Source organism: Macrotis lagotis, chromosome 2 (genome assembly GCF_037893015.1).
Source record: "Macrotis lagotis isolate mMagLag1 chromosome 2, bilby.v1.9.chrom.fasta, whole genome shotgun sequence".
NCBI classification, from domain to species: domain Eukaryota; kingdom Metazoa; phylum Chordata; class Mammalia; order Peramelemorphia; family Peramelidae; genus Macrotis; species Macrotis lagotis.
In genome coordinates this window covers 120,389,611-120,410,524 of record NC_133659.1, presented here as the reverse complement: position 1 = coordinate 120,410,524, position 20,914 = coordinate 120,389,611, and the positions used below count along the sequence as shown (strand labels likewise).

At 36.9% G+C, this 20,914-nt stretch overlaps 1 long non-coding RNA gene across 1 annotated transcript; it reads right to left on the bottom strand.

Annotated features, from left to right (window-relative positions):
• Positions 1 to 674: 674 nt before the first annotated feature.
• Positions 675 to 19,182, bottom strand: LOC141511165 (uncharacterized). Its single transcript, XR_012475275.1, has 3 exons — positions 19,018 to 19,182; positions 3,369 to 3,406; positions 675 to 1,314 (listed from the first exon to the last, which is right to left on the bottom strand). It is a non-coding gene; the product is annotated as an uncharacterized LOC141511165 (long non-coding RNA).
• Between the last annotated feature and the right edge of the window lie 1,732 nt (positions 19,183 to 20,914).

Genomic DNA, 20,914 nt, shown 5'->3' with positions numbered 1-20,914 from the left:
CTCAACACATTCAATTTTGATCAATGTATAGCATGGAAACAATGTAAAGAATATCACTACCTTCTGTGGGGCTGGGGGGAGGGAAGCAAGGTTGGGGGAAAATTATAAAATTCAAAAAGAATTAAAAAAGTGAAAAAGAATATCATGAGGTGGGGTGGATAGAAGCAGTGATTCACAAGTTGAAAAAGAGTTTTCAGATGACACAAGACAAGATTTGTCTTTTTTTCACAATTGTGCTTAAAGACCTATGCATATATGAATCAAAAGGATACTCATAATTAACTCATAGTCTAACAACATTAGAAGTATCTTTAGGCACCAAATTCTGTTAACAATTTTCATAGAAATTATCTATGAAATGTCATGGAAGTGTCATTTGACATCACAAGGATGAACATGTTCCTGTTAGAACTAAAAGGGACCTGAGAGGTTATCTAGTTCACTCTCCTAATTTCAGGCAGATTCATACCTGAGTCATAGATTAATGAATGACTTCTTTTTCAATCCTCCCAGAGGAGATTATTTTAAAATAATCTATTCCATCACTTAGGAAGTTTGACATTAAGAATAATCTAAATCCCCCTCAAGCTGTCACGGAACTCTCATTTTCCAGTCGACAAGGAAAGAGAGGAAAATGTCTTGATAGAGCAAACTCCAACTATAATGGTGGAAGAAACTACTCTTCAAATTTGCCAAAATTAATGACAGTCTTTTTCAATATCAGAAGCTACTTGAGCAAAGTAGAGTGGAAAAGGGAACAATTAAATGACATCAGCAAACCCTGTGATATTAGAAATCATTTTGTGCAGTGAGACAACTTCAAATCAAATAAACAAAACCATTTTGAGCATCAAACATATGCAGTCCTGTGAAATAATAATGACCTTCAAGTTTTATCATTCTATTTTGTTTTCATAGAAGTATCCATAAAACTTTGGCTCAGATGGCATATTTAACCTATGGCTGAATAGTAACAACTCAAACTTACATAATACTTTAAGATCTGCAAAGCACCTTCAATCAGAAAGGTTGTACATAATTATAAAACTGATAAATAACTGAGTTGTATTAGAGTTCAAGTCTTTCTAATTCCAAGTCCAAAATTTGACTACCATTCCTCCTTTGTTGCCTTCAATTCCTCAAAAGAAAATGTGACCTGAATATTTTGGCTTTTTTTAGAGAAAGAGAAAGAAGTAGTAGTTACCTAAGACACTGCAAACTCTTTGTAGTGACTCAAGATCATGAGAAAGTTGTGAAGAGTTCGTCCTATCTAGAGATGTAGGATTCATCTTGGCTTCATGGATTTCCTTTGATCTGATTCATGAGATAGAGGTTGAAGAGAGAAAAAAATCAATGCCAAGGAAAGGGAGGGCAGATATAACAGCTCAAGAAAGAGTAGCTGGCTCAAACTAATACCCTTTTGGCAAGGAGAAACCCTCCCAGGAACATGGTGTCTAGGTGGTTTGGCTTCACATGACAGGCACGTGGGTGATGTATAACCTGAGACCGCCCTGTCCTTGGCAGCCAGACAAGTCTCCACTCTGGTAAGGAAAGAACAGTGCTGGAAAAATTTCATGCAGCAGGGTTAGTCATCAACTGGGTCAAATCAGAGTGTTCTTATCTTTCTACCTTTGGTTTTCACAAGAAAATTTTGTCAATCTGTACAATATTCCAATTTATATTGTAATTTTTCTATAGGAGCATCCTGATTTCATGGTGCTGCATTGAAAAAAATCATAGTGTTGAAGTGTGTTTGTGTGTGTGTGTGTGTGTGTGTGTGTGTGTGTATGTTGTGAGTGTGTGGTATATATATGTCCCCAATTAAAACTGCACTAAGACTTTGGGTACAACATAGATAATATGTCTATGTCTATATCTATGTCTATATATATATATATATATATATATATGTGTGTGTGTGTGTGTGTGTGTGTGTGTGTATGTATGTATATAAATACATGCATGTATATAGATGTGGTTTTACATATGTGTATTGGTATATGCATATATTATATAAAGTTATACATTAAAAGAACAAAATAATTTATTCTCATTTATAACTTCTTAGCCCTTTGGTTGAGTGACAATATTAATAGCTTTTTATACCAACTATTCTTTTTCAAGCATTGCAATTTTCCCCCTTGGCCTATTAAGATCTTAAATGTCTTGATTGTTCAGGTCTTAAGTTAGTAGAAATATCAACTGTACTAGAGATGAAATCTCCACAAAAAAAAGGAAATAAGTAGTAACAAGAATTCTAGCCTATTTAGGCCCTGTCATTACTTCTTGGAAATTAAAAATAAGAGATATCTTAAAGGTGATTTAGTTCCATCCTCTCAATTTTTACAAATGTGGAAATTGAGACCCAGAGAGGGGACATGACTTGTCTAATCTCATGCAGAGGGCAAATAACTATTTGACTGAGTTCCTTGACAGTTTGACAGAACACCTATAATTTCCTTTGTATTACTCCTATAATGTTCTTAAGACACAGTAGTTTAATAATGTTGGTTAAAGATATATAAAAATATTCTGACAATTATCTAGAAAGGGAAATTAAGTTAATAAACTGATTTATATGATATATAACTAGTTTCTCTTCTTTTTTTCCTCCCACCTACATCCCTGATATCTTTGCCTAAATCTATAGAATCATTTGTTTTGGCCTCTTATAGATACTGCCTGAGTCTCAAGTATGATCAGAATACCATAAATTAATACTATCTTGGGCATAAAGAAAACCAGCCTCTTGATAATTCCTAGTATTCCTCCCATCATAATATTTTCCTGAAGATAATTTGTAAAGTCTTATTCCCCCAATCCTCCCAGTTTTGAACAATAGCTATGAACTCACTGACTTCTACCTCTGTTTCTTTGGTTTTGTTTTCTCTGAAAACTCCTTCTGAGCTAAGAATGCCCATTTATTTATTCTCTTGTTTCAGGACTTAGAGTAGAACCTTCTCACAAAGATTTTCTCCCTTGGTGTTTGTTAATCACCTCTAATAAGTAGTATGCCACACACATACACACACACACACACACACACACACACACACACACACACACACACACACCATTCCTTTAGGGTGCAGGATTTGACAATCTGACTACTGAGGTAAACTTAGCCCTGTCCAAAATATTTAATTTCTCTGTCCAAGCATTTTCATTCTCAAAATACATATGTATATTGATGAATATATGTGCATATATATGTGTGAATTACATTTATATGTGTATATTAAATATTTATATGAATAAATATATAAATACTCCTCAGGGATCCAAGCATAAACCATACACATTATGAAAGGGATTAGAAATGCTGTAATTCTACTGGTATAGGAAACTCTTTGTAAGGAGGTACTTACTCTCTCTTCCAATGAAAGTTGACAGCTTCTTTTCAGAGCTTTGAGAGAAAGGAAGGAAGAAGGCAAGCACTTATTAAGTGTACTTAATATTAAGTATTATGTCTACTGTATACCAAACACTATATTAAGGGCATTAGAAATTTTATCTCATTTGATCATCACAACAACCTTTGAAGGTGTAAAATGACATCTCAAGATTGTTTTAATTTATGTTTCTCTAATCAATAATGATTTGTCATGGTTGCTATTATTATTCCTATTTTACAATTGAAAAAGCTGAGGCAGGCAAAAGTTAATTCACATGCCCCAGATTGCACGAGTATGTAACAGAGGAGGAATTGGAACACATGTCTTCTCTTTCTACTGCTCCACACTGTCAAATTATTATAATAGTCAATTAATCATTATAATAATTGGGCTTTCATATGATGTTTTTCTTTCAAAGGTCTGTCTTCTTAATACTAACATTGAACTATATTTCATAATACCACTATTCTACTATATATTTGTTGCTCAGAAGGAGTTTGACTATAACAATCTCTGAAAAAATAAAAATGAATTTCACACAAAGGGTAAGAGAGAATTGTATGATAGGTCAATTAGCCAATCACTTAAGAGTTATTAATCATCTACTGTGTCCCTAATACTGTGCTGAGTAGGTGTGAGTAGTAAAATATACAGGAATTCTAAAATAAAAAAGAACCAAGAAAACCTGGAGTAAAAGATATTAAAAAGGAATTAAATGAAGAGTTTAGAAGATGGACTGGCCACATAAGAAAGGGGAAGGATGGCAGAGAGTCAATGAGAGCACTCCCTATGTAAGCATGTTCCCTACATCAGCAAAAATCAAGGCTTCTGGCACAGTGAATGTACTTATGTGGCAAATTTATGGAAGAATATGGCAAGAGTTGTCCAGGATGGGTAGGATCTGTTTCAGCTCTGAGTTTATTCTCTACCAAAGAAGATATCCTTTTTTTTTTTGACAAGGCAAATGGGGTTAAGTGGCTTGCCCAAGGCCACACAGCTAGGTAATTATTAAGTGTCTGAGGCTGGATTTGAACAGGTACTCCTGACTCCAGGGCAGGTGCTCTATCCACTGCACCACCTAGCTGCCCCCAGATATCCTTCATTAAAGGAAGGATGTATAGGCTGACAAAAATTTTGTGTCCGGAAAGATTGCCTAGTTTTTATTTGCAAATCTCTGTGTCCCCTTTCCCTGTGGGCAATTCTTAGAATCCTGTTGTGTCATAAAAAATTCATGATAATTATAATATGACTGGATGATTCAGAATTAAAATTATCTATTTCAATAAATCTGGATCCAGAGCAAATTTGTTGAACCTCCCAAAGTAAAATAAACACAAATACAAATATTTATTATTTATGGAATAAGGGGTCAGACAATGGCAAGCCTACATTTTACAGTGTTCTTTGTGACAGACACAAGTCTGTCCAACCAGAGCTTCTTTTCCTAGACGACTGGAGCTTAAGGTCAAGGAGTTTTTATTTTTGAAGAGATGGCAATCATGGGCAAGGGGGTGGAGTCAAGATGGCAGCAGAAGATCCTCGCCTAGGTGTTCTCTCCAAAATATTTCAAAAACTTTAAAATTATGACTCTAACTAAATTTTCAAGAGGCAAAACCCACAGAAAGATCTAGTGAGGCAATTCTCCAGCCCAAGGTAACCTGGAAAATAGTGGAAAAATTCTGTTCCACAAGGTTAGAGGGGTGGCCCTGCCAGAGCAGAGGAACTTTAGCCTCCCAGGAACAGCCCCAGGCACCTGGGAGCACCAGCTCCCAGCAGCAGAAGCAGTTTCCTGACCTGCACCCTAGGGAGCACCAAGCACAACTTGGAAGATCAGCAGGGAGACCTCTGCCATAGCAAGCACAAAGCCCAATCCCTCAGCATACCTGCAGCACTCTGTGAAGCCCAGGCCCTTAGCATTTTTACAGTATTCAGCATGGGCATCCCAGATCCAGGAAACAGAAGCAGGCCTGTAGAGTAGGCAAGCAGGAGCCTCCAGACAGCTGTGCCCTGAGTGCTCAGCACACCAAAGGTAAGGGAGTGGAGCGAGACTCCCAAGGTCTGTCCTCTGTCCCTAGAACAGGACTCTGGGGCTGTGACTACATTCAGATCCTGATTGCAGTCTAGGCCCCCTATAGAGCAGTGATTCCCCCACCAGGCCCATGGCAGAGGAGTGTGTTTGTGGTCATTCACAGACAAGGAGAGCAGTCAGAGCCTCACACACTGAGGTCCTTGTGGGGGTATCCCAATAAAACTCAAAAGCTCAGGAAGCATCCCAAAACCAGACATAGGCTGGGGAAATGAGTAAACAGGAAAAAAAGGAACCAGACCATTGAAAATTACTTTGTCTATGATCCCATGGAGGATCAAAATACTCAATCTGAAGGTGAGAAAGTCCAAGCTTCTACATCGAAAGACTCTAAGAGATATAAAAGTTGGGCTCAGGCTATGACAGAGCTCAAAAAAGATTTTGAAAATCAAGCAAGGGATATAGATGAAAAATTGGGAAAAGAAATCAGAGAGATGCAGGAAAAACATGAAAATGAAGTTAGCAGCTTAGCCAAGGAGAGCCAACATGATAGCAGCTTAGCCAAGGAGAGCCAAAAAAAGAGCCAAAAAAATGTTGAAGAAAATAACATGTTAAAAACCATCTTAGGTCAAATGCATAAAAGAGTTCAAAAAGTTGTTGAGGAGAGAATGCTTTAAAAAAGCAGAACTGGCCAGATGGAAAAGGAGATAAGAAAGCTCTCTGAGGAAAACAAATCCTTCAAGTGAAGAATGGAGCTAAAGAAAGCTGATGACTTTGCGAGGAAATCAAGACACAATAGTTCAACACCAAAAGAATGAAAAATTAGAAGAAACTGTGAACTATCTCATTGGAAAAAACAACTGATATGGAAAACAGATTCAGGAAAGATAATTTAAAAATTATTGGGATACTTGAAAAGAGCTTTGACTTCATTTTTAAAGAATTCCTACAGGAAAATTGCCCTGAAGAAGCAGAAGGTAAAATAGAAATTGAGAAAATCCATCGATCTGCCCTGGAAAGAGATCTAAAAAAGAAAAAAACCAACCCCCAGGAATATTATAGCCAAGTTCTAGAATTCCCAAGTCAAAGAGAAAATATTACAAGCATCCAGAAGGACACAATTCAAATATTGTGGAGCTGCAGTCAGGATCACACAGGACTTAGCAGCAGCTACATCAAGGGCTTGTAAGGCTTGGAATATAATATTCCAGAAGGCAAAAAAGCTTGGAATGCAACCAAGAATCAACTACTCAACAAAACTGAACATCCTCTTCCAGGGGAAAAGATGGACTTTCAATGAAACAGGGGAATTTCAAATGTTCCTGTTGAAATGACCAGAGCTGAACAGAAAGTTTGACCTTCAAGTACAAGACTCAGGTGGAGCATAGAGAGTGAAGGAGAAGGGTAAATTATAAGGGACTTAATGATGATGAACTGCATGTATTCCTGCATGGAAAAGTGATACTGATAATACTCATATGAAACCTCTCATTTAATAGAGCAGGTAGAAGGAGCTTTTATAGATTAAGCACAGGAGAAAACTGAATTTGAAGATATAATATATTGTAAAAATGGAGTCAATGCCTAAAAGGGAAATGTACTGGGAGTAAGAGAAAGGAGAGGTGGAATAGGCTAAGATATTTCATATAAAAGATATTTTTTTGAAATGGTATGGAAGGGGGGAAGGTGAAGGCAGATGAGGGAACCTTCACTCTCATCAGAAATGGCTCAGAGAGAAAACAGCATACACATTCAATAGAGTATAGACGTCTAGAGAAAAAAAGGAGAGAAGGGGGACGGGGGAAGGGGGGAGGTGTGGGTGATAGAGGAGAGGGTAGATCATAGTCAGATCACAGTCAGATATAACACATTTTCTTTTTTATTTTTTTGCAAGGTGCTGGAATTGAGTGGCCTGTTGGGGGCCACAGGGCCGGGTGGTAACTTGGTCTCTGAGGTGGTATGTGGGTTTGGGGCCTCTTTGCCCCAGGGCTGGTGCTCTGTCCACTGCACCATTCAGCTACCCTACAGCACATTTCAGAAGAGGGACAGAGTGAAAGGAGAGAGAAAATATAATAAATGGTAGTGGGGAGGAATGGATGGAGGGAATTACAATCAGCAACAGCAACTGTGGAAAAATATGGAAGTAACTTCTGTGATGGACTTATGATACAGAATGTGATCCACCCAAGACAGAGCTGATGGTATCAGAACACAGACTGAAACATTTTTTTCTCTTTCTTTTACTTTATTCCTCATGTAGTTTTATATTTTATGGGGGAGGGGGTATTGTGCTTACTCTTGAACAAGAATATTTTAGTAATGTGTAAATAAAAAATAAAGGGAAAACATTTAAAAAAAAGAAATCATGGGTAAGAGAGGGAATCCAAATGGAGTCACATGGAGAAGACTGGACACATTTGGAGAGTTCAGAATTGCTTAAAGCAGAGAAACAAACAGTAGTAAAGGCATAAGTTAACTTCTGACTGGTTGCTAACAATGAAAAGGCAAAGCACTAGAGCTGTAAAGTATGTTAAGATCTCCTAAGAACACAAAGACAATTTCTTCCAGAGAATAAAGCTTGAGAGTGATTGGGTAGCAGTGTTCACAAACCAAGGCATTTTTCTGTCTTGCCCAGACTTATGTAATGTAACTTGAATATGGAGAAGCTTCCTCTCTGTACTGTGCTAGGGAAGAGGAAAGGAGAAATTCCTTTATTTGGGAAATGGTTGCTGAAAAATATTTAATTTTTTTTGCTTTCTTTTCTGTTCCAATTAAATGCTTTTGCAAAATTGAACAAGGGTTTTCCCCCCCTTGGTTTCTGTTAGCATAATAAGTATCTAGACCCAAATTAACAATAGAGCTCTCTAGTTTCACACTGAAGTGTGGGTGTAAGTCATATGAAGGTAGACTTATCAGGAAATTCTGCCTCACAAAAATGAATACAAACTAGGGAGTCTAGAGTTAGCTGATCAAAACACAAAATGTATTAAATTTAATCCCACAAATATTTCCAAAATCCCTAGTATGTGCAAGACTCTGTTAGGTTATTTGGATAGAAAAACAAGATTGGAAATAGTGCCTGATTCCAAGCTTTTTTCTGTTAGGGGATAGAATAGACAGAAAGACAGACAGATAGATGATATACAAGATAATTTGAGGAAAGTGTAAACCTTTAATAATTAGGAGACCAAAAAATCCTTCCCAGAGGTGATGTTACAGGATCTGGGTTTTAAAAGAAGAGACAGAGGTATTAAGGGAGTGTCTTCTTTTTTTTTTTAGGTTTTTTTTAGGTTATTTTTTTTTTGCAAGGCAAATGGGGTTAGGTGGCTTGCCCAAGGCCACGCAACTAGGTAATTATTAAGTGTCTGAGGTCGGATTTGAACCCAGGTATTCCTGACTCCAGGGCCGGTGCTTTATCCATTGCACCACCTAGCCGTCCAAGGGAGTGTCTTCTAAGCATGGGGAACCACTTCTGAGTAGTATAAAAATGGGATTATGAAGAGCTGAGGTAGGTGAACTCAGGCTAGTTTGGCTAGAATGTAGAATGTGTAAGGGCAAATAATATAAATACAGGAACGTAGAACAGACATTTGTGGAGAGTTTTAAATGCCAGATTAAAGAGTTTATATTTTACCTTTGAGACAACATGAGGCCATTGAAGTTTTTGAGCAGAAAAATTTCTTGGTCCCACCCAAGCTCTAGGAAGCTTATGCTGACAGCTGTGTGGAGGGTGGATCAATAGATGAGGGAGAGAGTAGAAATAGGAAAGTCAGATAAGAGATTATTGCAAGAAGTGAAAGGATCCTGAACCAGGATAGTAACAAATGTGATGGTGAGAAAGAAATGTGAGAGACATTGTAGAGGTAGCACTGATATAACTTGTCAACCAAATGGATTGAGCTCTGAGGGAGAAGGAAGGATTAATGATAATTATATGATATTGAACCTGGATTATTGCTGGATGGTGGGCATTAATGTTGGCAGTATATTTCAGTTATTCAGTCAATGAATATTTATTTAGTGCCTACAGTGTATCAGGCACTGTACTAAGTGGTAAGGATACACAGAGGAGGCTTTTGCCTCATGGAGATTATGCTCTAATGCAGAGACAACATGCAAACAAATATGGGCAAATTGTGTTGAGGATAAATAGGAAATAATTAGTAGAGGGAAGTTGGGAAAGATTTCCTATAGAAAATGAGATTTTAGTTGGGACTTAAAGGAAGTCAGGGAATCCAGAAAGCAGAGATGAAGAGAGTATTCCAGGCATGAAGGACAGTCAGGGGGAAAAACCATCTAGAACTGAGAGATGCAATACCTTATTTTTGGAACCACAAGGTCAGTGTCACTGGATCCATGAGCATGTGGTAGGCAACAAGGTGCAAGAAGACCAGAAAAATAAAAGGGAGAGCTTATGAAGAGATTTGAATATCAAGCAGAAGATTTGGTATTTGATCCTGGAAGTGATAGTAAGCTACTGAAGTTTATTGAGAAAGGGGGTGAAATGGTGAGACTTTAGGAAAATCACTTTAGTGACTGAATAAAGAATGGACTGGAATAGGGAGAAATATGAGGCAGACAGACACATCATCAGGCTATTAAAATAGTTCCAAGTATGCAGTGATGAGGTAGTAAGGGTGTTAGAAGAGAGAAGGGAACATATTACAAAGGTGAAATCTACAGATTTAGGCAAAAATATGGACAGGATAGGATGGGATGGGGGTGGGATGATGGGATGAAAGATAGTGAAGAATCCAGGATGACTCTTAGGTTGGGAACCTGAAGGACTAGGAGGATGATACTACCCTCCATAGTAAAACGGAAGGTAGAAGTAGAGCAAGGTTAAGGGGAAAGATAATTAGCCTTGTATATGTTAATATAAGATGTCTACTGGACATGTGTTTTGAGATATCTGAAGGTCAGTTGGAGATGTGAGATTGAAGGTTAACAGAAAGATTAGGTCAAGATAGGTAGATCTGAGAATCATCAAAATACAGGTAGTGATTAAATCTACAGGAACTGATGAGATCACCAAGTGAAGTAGTATAGAGGGAGAAGAAAATGAATTCCTAGTAATTTCTCTTGAAGCTGAACTCCTGTCTTTCCACTTTATCTACCATGCCACAGTAACCTCTTAATTCTGAAATCTTGATCTCTGAATGCCTGATTCCTTTACCATTGGAATACCCTCCTTTGATGAGGATGATCCCCCTGAATGGCTAGTTCTTCTCAGAACCTCTGTTTTAAGGAGGAGGTCCAAGACAACTATGTCCTCATTCCTTTACAAATTGTACTCCTAAATCTCCATAGGACATTTTTTTCCCACAATACTTCCATTCCAGGTACCTTTATCTCAAGCTTCAACCTTCCCCTACACTTTAACTTCCCTTTTATGTGTTGGGTATCCCCATTAGAATATAAACAGTTTGAGAGCAGGGATGTTTGTTCTTCTTGTATTTGTAATCCCAGAATCTAGCACAGTGCATAGCACATAATAAATAAATAATAAGTAAATAAATAGATAAATAATTAAATAATGGTTGTTGATTCTATGTTTAAAGCTATTTGATGAAATGAGTTAGTATAGCTACCAGAAAAATCACTGGTTTGCATGTGAAGAGACCTGGATTCTCCAGAGTTTGGAATTCTGAAATGTTGCTGTTGTTCAGTCATCTCAATTGTGTCCAATTCTTCATGACCCAATTTGGAGTTTTCCTGGCAAAGATAGTGGAGCAGTTTGCCATTTCCTTCTCGACTTCATTTGACAGATAAGGAAACTGAAGCAAACAGGGTTAGATGACTTACTCAAAGTTACTCAGATAATAAGTGTCTGAGGCCAGATTTGAACTCAGGAAAATGAGTCTTCCTGACTCCTAGTCCAGCATTCTTATCCACTGGGCCACCTAAGCAGAGTATCTCTATCATTCACTTTCCTCATTTCCTAAAAAAGAAATAATCCTTGCCACTGTAATGTAAAGAATTTTTTTAAAAAGCTGACTTTTTAGCTGTCTTCTCCCCCAAAGTGGAAGGTGGGGAGGGGAGGGAGGGAGTTAAAATTCCTTGAAAGCACAAAATGTTATTATCATATTGTTCATACAGTTGAATATCAATTCATTTAGTTTTCTTCTTAAATAAATAGATTAATTCCTAAACCATGTCTGTCTGTCTGTCTGTCTGTCTGTCTCTCTCTCTCTCTCTCTCTCTCTCACACACACACACACACACACACACACACACACACACACACAACACCAATTATGTACATTACAATGGCTTCCTCTCACCTCCAATATCAAATTTTAAAAAACCCTATTTCATGATCAAAGTTTTTCACAATCTGACTCCTTTCTACCCTTACAATCTTCTCACACTTTACTCCCCCCCCACTTAACACACTACTCCTCAGCCCCTCCCACATACTCTGAGTTCCAGTGACATTGGCCTCCTTGTCACATATAGTGGTGTGCTGAAACCAGCTCTATGAGGCTCATGCGAGTTTATTGAGTGAACATTTACAGGTCATAAATCTAAATGTCTAGACCTCAGAAAGTGATGGAGAAAATCCAACTGGTTATTAAACATTTAAGAGCACACACTAGAGCAAGGTATTCCATTTCCAGCCTCTGAGCATTTTTCCCTAGCTATCCCCTATAACTGGAATTCTCTGTCTCAAATGAACATTAGTTCTCTCTCCTTTTTCTACTTCTTGGCTTTCCAGGTTTTCCTTTCTTTTATTTTCTTTTTTTTTAGGGGGGAGCTTTTTTTGCAAGGCACTGGGGTTAAGTGACTTGCCCAAGGTCACACAACTAGTCAATTATTAAGTGTCTGAGGCCAAATTTGAACTCAGATCAGTCAGACTCCAGAGTCACTGCTCTAACCATTGCATCACCTAGCTGCCCCACTTTTCTAAATTTTCAACTAAATCCCAATTTCTATAGGAAGCTTTTTGTTCTAGTGCCTTTCCTTTCTTGATCATCTTTGATTAATCTTATCTATATACATACATACAAATATACATATATACATACATATATAGATGTATATCTATATATGTATAAATATATATGTGTGTGTGTGTGTATGTGTGTGTGTGTGTGTGTGTTTTAATGTTGATTACGTGTTTCTTCATCTCACTTTGTATTCCCAGCACTTAGGGTAGTGCTGACACATAGTAGGCTCTTAATAACCACTTACTGATTCTTTAACACACATTTCTTCCTGCCCTAGGGAATAAGATAAAAATCAAAATGGCACCTCAAATGACCATCATTTCATATAAAAACTCACACCTGAGATTCAATTCATACTTGACCTTAGTGATAATTTACAAAGAAGTAAGTGATCAAAATCCACGATTATTATCAAAAATAGTAGACACCATGGTGAAATTTTTATTGCTGACCTGATACTTTCTAAGTGATCTTCCAGCTCTAAAATCGTATATATATATATATAAGACCATTTATCTCCATTAATGCTTTCCTTTTCACAATCCACGCAGAGAGAATGGTCCTCTCATTTTAAAATCTGAGGCTTGGGATTACCCATCTGGCAGCAAAATCTGCCTCCTATGCAAGTTTCAAGCAGTTTGGTATTTGCCACTATGCAGTAAAGGTCAGGTACCAAGCCTTGTACCAAGCCATGTGCCAAGATACCTTCATGCCATACATAAGGGATGACTAGTATTCAAATCAAAAATACCATTCAGAACAATTCTTGTTGCCTCTTTGATATGACTGGGAAGAAATATGGGAAATTTCCTGGATTTGACTATAGCATTGTTGAAGCATTATGAGTTCAAAGAAATTTCATTCCATTCCAGAGGAATGAAGAAAAATTTATTAAACATTATCTGCTAGGCACTGGGACCATAAGACCATAAGATTCGATATTCAATAAGCCCTTAATAAGCATTTATCATGTAGCTATGCTAAGTGCTGGGGACAGGAGAGAGAGAGAGAGAGAGAGAGAGAGAGAGAGAGAGAAGCAAAAGGCAGTCTTTGTCCTTAAGGAGCTCACAATCTAATGGGGAAGACAAGAACCAAACAAGTAAAACCAAACAAACTATATACAGAATAAATTTACAGAGAGAAGGCATTAGAATCAAGGCTTCCCATAGAAGATGAAATTTTAGAAAGAACTAGGGAAGTCAGTAGACAGAGATGAGGAGGGAAAACATTCCATGCATGAGGGATAGTCAGTCATGAGATGAAGCACCTTGTTTGTGGAACAGTCAGGTGCCAAATGTTCCTGGATTGAAGAGATAATATGTATATACAAAACAAATCAAAGTCCATTTGGGGTGCAATAAGCTGGAGAAATCAAGTCTTTGATCAGAAAAAAATCTTTGGGTTTTTTTTGAGCTTTGAAGGAATCTAGGGATACCAAGAGGTCACCTCAAGGAAAATCAACACTTAAAATAATAAAGAGGGTCCTTTTTCCATGTTAGCTTGGGTCACCTGCCTCTGAAAATGTAGTGATTATAGCTTCATAGTCTATTGAGCCCCAGTACAATTCCTATGCATCTCCTGATATTCCAAAGGAAAGAAGTTATTGCCTAAGCCTCACTCATCCCATAGCCTTAAAAAGGAAAAAAAAAGAATTCAATAACAAAATAATAAGAACAACAACAAACCACATTTATTTGATGCTTTAAAGTTTACAAAGTTCTTCCCTCCACCCACAGTTGCTCCCTATGAAGTAATACAGATATTATCATCCTGGTTTTAGAGATGAAGAGACTGAGGATTAGAAAGTATAAGTAATTTTCCTGGTGTTACATAACTAATAAGTATAGGAACTGTGACTGAACTCCAGGTCTTCCTTCCAATAAAACCTCTTACCTCTCTGCAACACAACATATCCAGAATAACCTTGTTTGTCCAAATATTAACCATATCTCCTATCCACATGTACAACCTGGCTGTAAAAATTAGCTCACAATGGAATTCTCCAACTCACCTTAACTGTATTTAATTAAGAGAGGCACTGGGGAAATCCCATAATGTTAACTTGAATATAAAATTGTTTATGGATATTAAATATATTATTATAGTGAAGTTACATAATTTTATTACTTCAAGTATTGTCTATTTTTAATCATACTTAGTGCCAATTCATTTTAGATATGAGTTTGACTTTTTCCTTTGACTTGATTTCTTCACATAATACTTCATATAATACAAAGATATAAAATATCTCTTTTCATATAATATCTCAGATACATAAGAAATATCACATTGGATTGAGTAAGTGATTCATCTGACCAAGAATTCTATCCATGACAGTCAAACCAAAGACTGTTTGCAAGAGAAGGGTGCTTATGATGCTTGCTTTCAGGTTTAAGATATATCTGAAACATGCTTTTTTTCTCCGTCTAGGTACTATGTTTTCTTGGCTTTACCATCATCTTGAGTTTACTCTGGAGTTTTGGAGGGCAGAAGAATGCTTAGGTCATGTTTAGTTTTTATAGCCTCATTTAGAAGGAATGGGTCCTTTGGGTACAGTCTTTGCCCATTGTCTAGATTTAAAGTTCTTTTTCTTGCAGGTGGCTTAATTTATATTTGTCGATGGCACAATGAATGCAAATAACCACACAGGTGACCTTAAAGATTTGACATGAGAATGAGAGAAGCAAATATTTCTTATGAGTAATGTAAGTTCAAAAAGATTTTTTGTTTTTATTAGGATTTTTTGTATATTTACAAATATTTGATGCTTAAGGAAGAAATGTTTAATCTGATATAGATTTTGGATAGTTGCTTATCTATGGACATTGTTTTTTTTAATTTGCTGTTTCAAAGGAGGTGCTTTATCCTTAGGTATAAAACAGTAGCCTTAGATTCACCAAATTATATGGGACTTTAAGGGGGTCATCTGACCATTCTATTTTATTATTCCCCTGTCTATCCAGATTTACATATGTCATCGATGAAAAGATAATCAAAATGGAGTCATAACCAATTTCATGAGATGTGGGAACAAATGATTAAATTAATTGAGCATTTTTACATATTTAAATAGCTTTAATTGAGGATGTTCTATACAAAAATCAGTCCAACACATTGCTTCTGTCTCTGATTAAAAGTCTTTTTAATTAAGGTGAGAAGATACAAACTACTCCTCCTCTTTCAAATCTTTAGAAAACTAAGTCATTGATGCTACCACAGAACAAATTAAATGCAGATTTATGGGTGACAATAATTAAAACCTTCAAGAAATAAGAAATTTTTTGAGGTCTAACTATATTTGGATTAAAATGATGTAATATTTCATTTCAGAGGCTTGATTTCAGCAAGAGAAAGAACAAAGAAAAATCTGTAATTTCACAATTCATGTCAGAATTTTATTCAAATATAGTTTAGAAATATAAATTTATCAAATTAATTACCAAGGTTAATTTTATCACATAAGATATTAAGAGATTGAAAATATTCATTTAGCTGCATCAATCTAAGGTAAAAGAGATCTACACAGGAATTTTTCAGAAAATTACATATTTTGTTCTCCTCTCCCCCAGTAGAATGAAGTTCTTTGAGTACAAAGAATATTTTTCATTTTTTCTTTCTATGCACACACCATAACATAGTTACTTGAATATGTTAGGTGCTTAGTAAATGATCTGATTGGGTTGGATTAAATCAGATTGGATAAAGTAATTTATGAGCAATAAATTCATTAACAATAATAATCTAAGTGCTTCATCTTGAAAGATAAAAAATTATAGACAAAAAGATATGATTTCATAAGAAAAGAAAGATCAATTCTTTCTTGTATTGGAAAAGTGATTATTGTCATGTTGACATAATATCCTGCTGGTTGAATGAAGGGTATGGGGAGTAAAATCATTCTCTCCTAGATGAGCTGTCTATAGGAGAATCCCTATATTATCTGACCATGGAAAGTCTCTATTTTTATTCTTGCTTTATCAATACCTCATATTTCCATGACAAAACTTTGGTTGGGCCATATTACCTCTGGCCCTTAAGAACTTGAAGATAAAAATTAACGTTAATAAAGAGCAAGATAAACCTTCCCTTTCTGATTTTGAAAAGGTGATCTGAATTGTTAAAGTTTGAACATATGTCTGGGAATTCAGAGAAAATGTAAAGCAGATGAGAAAAAGTGCTGCATTGGAAATCAGGAAAACTTGAGTATGTGTCCTTTAATACTTACTAGACTTTGGACATATGACATGTAATTTCTTGAGTATGGTACTACTTGGTTTCTTCCAAACCAAGAGTACAGTATTTTTCTATATACTAGTTCATCTATACTCTCTCTCTCTCTCAGTAACCTCATCAGCTCCCATTGGTTTAATTATTATCTTTATGACTCCCATATCTCATGTCACTAAGATTCCATCCTGGATCAACAATTGCCTTTGAAAATTTCAAACTGGATATTCTGGAGACATCTCAAACCCAACATATTCAAGAAATGTCATTATCTTCTCCCTCCACAAACCCTCCAAACTTTTCTATTTCTGATAAGGATATAACCATCCTTCTAGATCCCTAGATTTATGATTTCCTAGATTTCTGGCTGTCCTTTATTCCATAATAATAATTGACCGTCTGGGTGGTACAGTGGATAGAGCACTGGCTTTGGATTCAGGAAGACCAGAGTTTGAATCTGACCTCAGACACTTGACATTTATGTGTGACTTTGGGCAAGTCTCTTAACTCTGCCTCACATTCAGGGCCATCTCCAGTTATCCTGATTCATATCTGAACATTAGACTCAGATGACTCTGGAGGAGAAAGTGAGAATAGTGACAGCCCAGCACCCCCTCACTCAAATCCAATTCATGTGCTTGTCACGGCATTAGCTCCCTGATGTCATGGTCTTCTTTGAGAATGAAAGACAAATATCATTCCTAAGCCATTTAGTTATCAAATCATGTTCCTTCACAGTATCTCTTTGGATTTGTTCCCTTCTCTCAGGGAAGTTAGGTAACAGAGTGAATAGAGCACCAGCCCTCAAGTCAGAAAGACTTCGCTTTCTGAGTTTTAAATCTGATCTCAGGCACTTGCTTGCTGTGTGACCCTGGGCAAATCACTTAACCCTATTTGCCTCAGTTTCCTCAACTATAAAATAAGCTGAGAAGGAAATGACTAAAGCTTTTGAGTATCTCTGCCAAGAAACTCTCAAATGAGATTATGAAGTGTCACCACTGAAATGACTGAATAACCATATTCATAAAGATACCACTTTATTTTTATAAAAATTTTATTTATTTTGAGTTTTACAGTTTTTTCCCCCTATTCTTGCTTCCCTCCCCCCCACCAGAAGGCAGTCTGTTGGTCTTTAGATTGTTTCCATGGTATACACTGAAGATACCACTCTAATTCAGGGCCTTATAACCTCTTGCCTAGATTATTACAATAACCTCCTATTTGACCTTCTTGCCTCACACATCTCTTACCACTCTAATCCATTCTACAATCTGCTATGTAATTTTTTAAGTGAAGTTCTAACCATAGAACTTATTCTACTCAACCAACTCTAGCAGCTTCCCATTACTTCTAGGCTAAAGTACAAACACCTCTGTTTCTCTTTTAAAGTTCCATGTAACTTGGCTTCAAGCTAATTGTTCAGCTTCACTCTTTCCCACACTCTAAAATCCAGTCACATTGGCCTTTTCTCTGTTCCACACATAGGACACTCTATAGCCTGTTTCTGAGCATTTGTGGAGGAAATATATACCTGGAATGTGTTCCTGACATACCCCTTAACTCATAGAGTGCTTCTCTTCTATTAAGATACCTCAAATACTATCTTCTGCATGAAACTTTTCTGATTCCCCTTAACTATCCTACTTCTCAATCTATATTGTATTTATATATTATATAATTTTTATATGTTGTTGTTGACTTGTTTCAGTTGTTTCCAACTTTTTGTGACCCCATTTGAGGTTTGCTTGGCAATGATACTGCAGTGGTTCACCATCCATTATCTACCTAACTGCTCTTTGTATTTTGTAGAGTGGATGGCACAGTGGATAGTATGTTGGACTTGGAATCAGAAAGACCTTAGTTTGAATCGTTCCCAAGATTCACACTAACAATGTGACCCTGGATAAGTACATCATTTAACTGCTTCAGCTTCAGTTTCATTATCTGTATAATATAATTTATTCTGGGTCAGCTTCTCCAATACCCTGAACTGAGTGGGGAGATATTTTTCTTCTTCCTTAGACTCGTAACTGAAATAGTTGGAAAGATACTTTTCTTCTGACTTTGACTCTCTCCAACTGTGTTCCCTTCCCCCTATTTTAGGGACCCAGTTTTTAGCACCTAGTTGAGCTTAACATCAGATTAACTTTAACAAAAGTATTTTTACTTCAAGAATAAAGCAAGGGGTGGCTAGGTGGTGCAGTGGATAGAGCATTAGCCCTGGAGTCAGGAGTACCTGAGTTCAAATCCAACCTCAGACACTTAATAATTGCCTAGCTGTGTGGCCTTGGGCAAGCCACTTAACCCCATTGCCTTACAAAAACCTAAAAAAAAATAAAGCAAGAATTGATATACAAACCCTTCCCTAATATATTAAGGATTTGGTTGGGGGAGGAGGGTAGATTTTGCTTCAACTTACTTCAATTATTACATAGCATTAGTCCCATCAAGTTCAAGTACAAAGCCAGTAGTAGTGCAGGCCTCTTCTGGGCTGGAGAATTCTCAGAGTGTCACTGCTAATTAGCTGAAATCTCTAGCTTGGGTTCCTGGATGCTCCTGGACCAGATCAGAGACTTTGCTCCCTGCACCTAGTACAGAAAAGAACAAATCAAAATAACAAAGACCTTGGACCTCCAAGGCCTACCCCCTTGCCACATGGTGTGAGTGAAGGAGCCCTTCATCCTCAAGTCAGGAATTGCTCAGTCAAGTCCTTTTAAGGATGACCATAGTCCTATCTCTGCAGCCAATGGAAAAAAGACTGCTCCCAACCATATGTCCAACTCAGAACATCTATGCATGTATGCCAGTCTCCCAGACTCCCAGAAACAGGTCTCCAGTAGCTTCCATGTAAATGATGCCCTCTTAAATGGTATAGCCATGTGCCAAACGCCATTGCATCCATTAAATAATTTTTGTTGTTCAGTCATTTCAATCATGTCTGACTCTGATTTTCCTGATAAAGGTACCGAAATTGTTGACCATTTCCTTCCCCTAGTTCATTTTATGAATGTGGAAACTAAGGCAAGTGAGGTTAAGTGACTTGTCCTGGGTCACATAGCTAGTAAGATCTGAGGTCAGATTTGAACCCAAGAAGATGAGTCTTCCTGACTCCAGTCCCAATACTCTATGCACTGAGCCACCTAAAAGGAGTAAGGTGATTCCCCACTCTTTAGGCAGAGGTTTTTCTGACACCTGAGTTCAGGTTTCATGATCTCTTCAGTGAATTCCTTAAAGTAATACTGCTGAAATATCAATATAACCAAATTGTCTATAAAACTTTAAAAAAAAAAAAGATTTCCAAACCCGAGCTGATTGATTGTTCACTACAATTTTCTTACAATTTCTAAATAATCTTTTGGAACTCTATCCAATGACTAGAAAATCATCTTTGGGGAGAAAATCCTTTGAGAAATTGAGGGAAAGTCTTTCTTTGTTTTCCATGTACATTACCTGATCTTTATATTTTGACCTTGTTTGTATTTTCTGAAACTGTAGGTGAAATTGTCGAGTTGGTCAATAAACTAATCCAACCATCAATAAAACACACCCTCTTGTTTATTAATATGTGATTAAAAATGTATATGATAAAAAGATATTGACTGCAACCAAGTATGGGGTGACAAGAACAATTATGGTTCCTGAGCTTCATCACTGCTTTAGTTATTTAACCCAGTGAAAGTCACAGATTTATTTATAGTCGATGCTATGGGAGTTTTTTAATGGTAAGTGCAGTATTGAGATTCATTAAGACTTTAATTTTACTTGGTTTCCTTTGAAAACTTTATCAAGTCTCCAGACAGAAAGAAACAGCATGAAACCTCTTTTCATCACTAGTTCTAATATGAAACAATAGGTAACTCGTGCATGGTAAGAAAAACAAACACACACACACACACACACACACACACACACACACACACACACACTACCAAAATTGTTGACCATTTCCTTCCCTAGTTCATTTTATGAATAAGGAAACTGAGGCAAATGGGGTTAAGTGACTTGTCCTGGGTCACACAGCTAATAATATCTGAGGTCAGATTTGAACTCAAGAAGATGAGTCTTCCTGATTCCGGTCCCAATGCTCTATGCACTGAGCCACCTACAAGGAATAAGGTGGTCCCCACTCTTTAGGCAGAGGTTTTTTCTGGCACCTCAGTTCAGGTTAAGGGCCAGACTCAATTTGAAGCCAATTCTTCTTGACTCCAACCTTAAGGCTGAAAACATGGCATGGAAATAGGATAGTGGTCTACAAATCACTTAACTTCTCTGTGACTCAGTTTCCTCTTCATCAATAAGATGAGAATTTAAAGATG